This window comes from Varroa jacobsoni, unplaced genomic scaffold (genome assembly GCF_002532875.2).
Source record: "Varroa jacobsoni isolate VJ856 unplaced genomic scaffold, vjacob_1.0 scaffold_238, whole genome shotgun sequence".
Lineage (NCBI taxonomy): Eukaryota > Metazoa > Arthropoda > Arachnida > Mesostigmata > Varroidae > Varroa > Varroa jacobsoni.
This window is the reverse complement of record NW_019213140.1, coordinates 383,890-390,769: the sequence shown is the minus strand read 5'-3', so window position 1 is coordinate 390,769 and position 6,880 is coordinate 383,890. Positions and strand designations below refer to the sequence as shown.

The window sequence follows — 6,880 nt, the reverse complement described above, 5'->3', positions numbered from 1 at the left end:
AAACGCATAAGTAATTGCTAACTCTCTAATTGACTAGTTACGAGAACCGAAATGAGCCACTGGACAACAGTAGTTACCGAAGACGATGTTATTATCGCTTTCAACGAAACTAAGACGAAATACTTCTAATCTTCATTTGTCTATAGACTACTTAACCTTATATTGATTTTGAAAGTCAAAATCCCAGCGGAACACGACATTGGAGAAAGTCGAAATAGACAACAATGCACTTCCCAGCCGGAGCCGAATATAAACACAGACATATGGTATTGGTGAGTCTGCTCAGAAACCGTGGCCCGATCGTCATAAACCTGGTGCCTTGCTTCTCCTACATATGTCAGAGCTCACTAAAGATACCTTCGGGTCTGGGGATGGGCGCATCCTGTCACAAGTAGCACGAAAGGCTATTGGCAAGCGAGGAAAGAGCCGAATGTGGGAATATCTAGTTGGTCAGCCCCCGAACGATTAGACAGACGCTTCCAGTTCGCCGAGATGATCGAGTTATCTACAAAGGAACGATGCTGGAACGGAGAAATGGAGAGAGAAAGGGAAATCAGGTGGCGTAGAAGGGACGCCTCCCACAAAACAGCGTATGATAGTCGGCAGAAGTAACAATTTGAAACACAGTTTCGATGCCATATGGTGCATTCGCTGGTTGCTATGTAGGGAAAAGTGCCAATAAGAGGCACCTTGAGACAGTGAAGAATTATAGCATCAGAAGCGCCAGCGTCTAGCAACTAAGCAGGCGGCGTACGAATCGGGAGACGATTTTGCATTACATTTAGACGAAAAATGAAACAGAACCAAGCCTGTATCAAGGTAAGCGATATAGTGCTTTGGGTCTGAAGAATAGCTAGAGGAAGTTTGCAGAGGTGATATCAGAATCAGGAAATAAGCAGATAATAGCAACGTTTTATTAGTAGTAGTTTTATGATGATTAAAATTGTCTCGCGAGTAGCTCAAGTATAAAAGCAAAGTACGTTTATGGACGCCCAAATTATTTCTTGGATATGTTTTTCAAACTGTTAATTACAACGTGTACAGATCTTGCATCTGATATATCAATTGTTCCGAAGTTGTCCATATTTGTTCCCCACATTCATTTGTAATCTTCAGTATAGGTAACGCGCACGCGCTTTAGCCATTATAATGTATTCTTGATAAACCTACTATACGGTAATATATTCGGAAACAGCCTGCTTATGTATTTACCTGTTACATATTTTCTAAAGAGACGATTTTATCATCTTCTTACGTAAAATAGGTAATTGCGAAGCCGCTACTACACAACGAGCCGGAGGAATCGCTACTCAGGCTCGTAATGAATTAGTCGAGCTTCAAGCCTCTCCCGGTGGGTAGTCCTCTTCCCTAGGACTGGATTAATCTCTAGGATCTGGATTATTAATGCTTAACGCCTAAAATTGAGATTTCGGCCGTCAAAACTTATTTACAGTAAGGCATGTTTTTAAAGAATCTTGAATTAAATGTACTTCAAATTTACCTTCATACATTTGTATCATGTAAATCAAACTACTGGAAATAAGAGAGCGCTAATTACTAGGTGTCCACTTTGATTTTTTACCAAAATGCACCACTGCATTCTAAAGGTTGTGCTGCCCCTCATTATTGAAGCTCTCCCTTAGAGCTACATCTTTTGTTGTCCTGACCATCGTTGAAAAAATGCGTCGCTAAAAACTTTGATTTTTTTTAAATAATACGCCTTACAGCTTACGTCTTTGGTTAGGTTGAGTAGATTTGTTTTGCTAACAAAACTAGAGATAATAGGTACGACTTTCCATTTACATTCGCCCGTTCTATAAATGCTCGGTGTTTAGTTCGGAACTTTTAATTATAAATCGTTAGACATTATCGCCAGACGAGTATGCGCTCATTAAGGACCTGTCGGCGTTGTTTTAAGTGTTAGCACATATAGGATCAGCGTTGTGAACGGAACCGTTTAGCCGTACCGCTAAATTACTTCCACTTTGCTTTTACGTCTATGAGAAGCCTATTCCTCTCTTCTCAGACTAAGTACTATAAATGATAGCACCTATAATTATAGAGATCAGGTAAACCTTATTTTGTCTATTTAATTCCACCCTTGGCCTGCTTCACTCAGACAGCTGTTGTGTGCTTCATTGAGCTTCCAGGCTTGCATAGATGAAGCGACAAGACGAGCTGTGGCCTGTTATATCGTATATTTAGCTGTCTGCTATGAAAACACAATCGTATACTTTTATTCGAAAATTTAACTGGTCGAGCCTGTTAGACCTTCAAACTGACAACGGCTCACTACCCACCATTGCCCAAAATAAATATCTACTACTACCCTTAACTGTAGCCTGAACAGCTTACTCCCATAGTATTACTGTTATTGTAGCTAGCAGTGCATCAGCGTCTACTGACGGCGTAAGCCCAACTGGTTTCGAATAACCTCATATACCTCATCAGCGTTCGTCATCGTCATCCTAATCTCTGTCCCGTGATCTTCGCTTCGTGTTTATTTTAATTGCATATGTAGCCCGGACGGGTGGCTGGGTACGACGGCGAGAAAGAGCTAGCTTCAAGCAGCAACTAGATGCGAGGTAACGAAGGGGTGAAAGGGGTGTACCGCTGCCACAGAATCGACCAGACGAGCGTAGATCTCCGCCAGAGCGAGAGTGGACCTAATAAAAACTGCCCTCCCATCCCCCAGACGTTTCACAAAGTGCCGCCCTCACTCGAGACATTCCCGACACTAGCTTAACTATGTGCGCCTGCTTACCGCTCTGTTTAGTCTGCTCTAGCGACAGAACTACGCGCGTAGAGACGAGAGCCTATGTTTGACTTGGATGCAATGCCTTTGCCAGTAGCGGCTGTGACGTTAATATACCCATATAAGCAGTACGGGTGCGTTAATCACAACCTCGTCCTAAGGTAACCGAGGCTGTAGTTCGGCAATGGCTGGGTTTTGGCGGGCTAGGGTAGTTTTAAAGTGCAGTGAGGCGTGGTGACCGCCAAGTTGCGCGTCGGTTGAGATTGTTGTGGTTGAAGTTGTCGTCGTTAAAGTGCCAATTGTATATGACGGCCTAAAAAGGACTCCAAGGGACTGTAACAAAATGAAGGGGTGGTACTTTGGCGGCAGAATAAACGAAGGGCTTTGCCAGTTCGATGCTGGCTTCCTGGTCCACGGTTTGTTTCTACCGCTTACGGGGTATCGGATACTTGGAGTGTTGCCAAGAGAAACCGAGATACGTTTTTTTTTTCAATCTGCTACTTTGCCTGTTTAGGAGAAAGCTATAAGTATAGAACAAAAGCGATAATTTTTTTACAAAGGAAAGTTGCTACTGTGGAAATAGCTGGACGTTTTTCAGGTGAGTCACAGAAATCTGTTACAATTTTGTCTACGTTAGCCCATGCGCTGCGAACCTAAGTAATCCCGTTGAGGCGTTGATATGTATTTGCTTTTAAACTTTTTTTTTTTTAACCTTCGTTTTTTAAACTTTATTTGCTATATTTTCAGTAAAAATGTACAGTGGGTGTTTTTACATAAGAATAAATGTGAGCAGTCTTCTATGTTTCTAGTTTTTGCGACCGGTATCGCCGTTAGGCATTCCATGGCCGGCTTCGAACCTAGATCACAACTTGTCTTTAAAGCTAGCTTCTAAGTCCCTGGGATGTGACTAGTGCTGCCATTCCATTTCTAAGTCATCTTGAAATGACTTATCCAGCCGTTGATTTTTATCGCACTTTTTCCTTCTAGCTTATTTGAATCGAATTATACGACATTCGTGTATATCAGAACCCGTTCACTTAAAATTGAATCAATTTTCCAGAAGAAACGAGCGACTTTCGACAGACGCCTGAGTGAATGATGATGGTCGGACTAGCAGTAAGCGCTGACTATCTTGTGGTTTGTCTACCGAAGAGGAGCGTTGTCTTCGCCTTATGCTCAGCGATTACAACGCCAGTGTTTTCCGCCCTTTCGAAAAGGAACAGCTGATAGGTCGATTAAGGCGTTGACAAGTTTCGTTCGTGGCTATCTGCTCCCTCTTTGAAAAGTGAAAATGTTTTTGTTCTACTATCTTGTCTAGATGGCCTTCACTGCAGGCGGCGGCGGCGGCGGCGGCGGCGGCGGAAGGAGTAAGTCGTTAAACGAAGAATCGTACTGGTATTATTAGTATAAACGGTGGTGATAGCATTGAAGTCAATCTGTCGTCACCAGATGACAGCAGAGCACTGGCCAACATTCGTCTATTTGGCGGTTATGGATGTAGAAGGCATCCGATTCGATAGTTTTTATCGTATGGCCCTGTGACGCGACGAGACGAGACGCGCTATTCGTGTGCCTCTGTACCTGTGATTTGTTGGCGACAGCAGCAGAGACAGCATATCATGCTATATCGCCATCGATGTTTCCGATGCGCGAAGTACGTTTAGGGTTAAACGCAGTGTTATCTAGCAATTATTTTTTAGAAAAGTCGTCATGGCCAGACAAATGCGCCACAGTGAATCGTGGTACGATAAGGATTGTCGAGAACACTATTGCCTTATAAGATGAAGCAGCGCCTATATATATATATATATATATGGTTGATTGGCGACCGATTTTGCATTGGTATACCTCGTACTATCAACAAAATTGAAAAGAATCACTTTCAGAATGTACTTTATGCTCTAAGTCCGTCTGGTCATCTCTGTGTTTTGTTCGTCTTTTGTCTACGTCAACGACAAAAAAACAAAAATAAAGGTAAAGCCTGTTCATAATAGAATAACACAAAGCGGCCACAGTGAATTTAAACAAACACCAATGTGCTAACATAGTTGTGATACGAGTACGTGTCACCGTTACTGCTGCTTCTGTTATTATAGCTTTGTACTAGCGGCATAGCAAATTGTGTCAATAAGAAAAAAACGTGACGAGGGTGCTGATAATATTAATAAAAAATGAAAAAGAAAAGAACGTGCCGGGTGCTGTTCTAGCTTGCATGTCCTTTACGGCGTCATATGATAGGCTATAGAGTTAGAAACTAGTGTTTCGGAGACTGACATACACACGTACCGTACGCATCGTATAATCGGGAATAAAAATGGTAAATTCAAATAAACTTAAGAGCATATTGTGACTGGTGAATGGCTAAAGTAAACAGATCAATGAGAATTGCAGAAACATTGTGCTTTGCCATGATGATCTTGAGCAATTCCGATGGGCATCGAAGTTATCACGGCAAAGATTTAAGTTCAATATCTGTCGGTCATTATCGAATCAAAAAGATATCTTCTTCTAGAAATGGCTAACTTTAAAAAGTGTGTGCTGCCTTCCTTTTTCGAACACTATGCACATGGCGTTTGTTTCAAATGAACTTCACCTTGGAGTTGTTGAAGGCGCACCGGGTTAGTTAGACATGCTACTGGATCATAGTATGATTATGCACATAATGCTAAAATGTCTGAACAAATAAAGTACAGTATCGGAATTACTGAAACAATGAGGTAAAGTCATTAAAACAAGATAATGCACAGCGTTGTAGAAAAATTTATTAGTTATTAAATCGAGTTGGCAGGATAGAGGATGGAACACTGCAGTACCGCTGCACTTAGTTTGGTGCTATCTAAATAACAAAAAAAAATAAAATAAAGTCTAAAAAAAAACAAATGCTCTTAGATAAAAGGGATCGGCTTCCGGCAATGCTGGCAGTAAATACCACACGCGGTCTTTATCTATAGTTTGAAATTATTTTTAATCGCTATCCAACGGTTGTTTCATTAAGGATTTGGCGACAATTTATTGGTTTACGCAACTAATATTGTTGGATGAATCTGCAGATAATTTACAGATGTAATATAGACAATTAGTGAAACGTGTTTTACTACCTTATTGTTTGAATTGTATATGATACGGAATTTTCTAACATACGTTACCGGAATACTTAATATGATTGAATCAAATAGTTTCCTCCATGTCAAATTGCGCCCAGCCAGCAGTAACGCCGAATCATCCGTTCCAATTTTGACTAGCAGAGTCCCAAAGGGTTTCGTCCGTGAGACACCATACAGCATGAGTAGAGGCAAACTCATCGACGCCGTCCTCATTTGATCTGTGTCTGGTAGCCCTTGTACCTACAACAATTGCGTCCGTTCTTACCAAAACGATAAAATTACGCTGTACCCCCTCCCCCCCCCCACTCTTGCGTACGTTGTACTTGTCTTTTCAGGATCTACACCCAACGCTGTCGTGTTTCATGAGGCTCAAGGAACGACTTGCGTTCTCCATCGTCAATCAGACCGGCCTTACACTTAGAAGCGAGACACGGTGACCTTCTTCGAAAGGAGCGCAATAAGAGACTTACCTGACTGATTCATTTCGAAGAAAAGAAACGTAGGCTTTAACCTTATTGAAGGGCTACGAAGGCTATAGGCACATACACACACACACGCACACACACACACCTTGCTATTCGGCTCACCGAGGGGCACATAATGCTCAGTTCCGCGCACTGCATTTACGTAATTCATCTGAGCATTATTGCAACGCTAAGCCAGGATGTCTGGGCGTTCAGACGTCACCTCTCTACCATAGCTATCCTATCAGGCACTGCTGACTGGGTAAGGATGTATAGCCGAGCTACAATGCTTTCAGTCTCAAGTGGACGGCGTCTAACTAAGAGTCTGCATGGAAAGGGCTTACTCACCAGACCAGCGTGAGTCAAAATGAAAACTACGGTGGTCCAGGCCAGAATGGAACAGGACGCGCAAGCAGAATGGACGAAGCTGCATTCTAAGGACGGATCACACGTCGCGATAGGAAACAAACCATGGAACATCCTTCTACGTATCTTGTCTGGCAACGCATCATAATTAGAGTATAAATTATACCCGTTGACAGAGAATATACTGAACG

General features: G+C 42.2%; 1 long non-coding RNA gene across 1 annotated transcript; it reads left to right on the top strand.

Annotated features, from left to right (window-relative positions):
* The first annotated feature begins 2,657 nt into the window (after positions 1-2,657).
* On the top strand, positions 2,658-5,468 carry LOC111273938 (uncharacterized). Its single transcript, XR_002688125.2, has 2 exons — positions 2,658-3,353; positions 3,816-5,468. It is a non-coding gene; the product is annotated as an uncharacterized LOC111273938 (long non-coding RNA).
* The last annotated feature ends 1,412 nt before the right edge of the window (positions 5,469-6,880 follow it).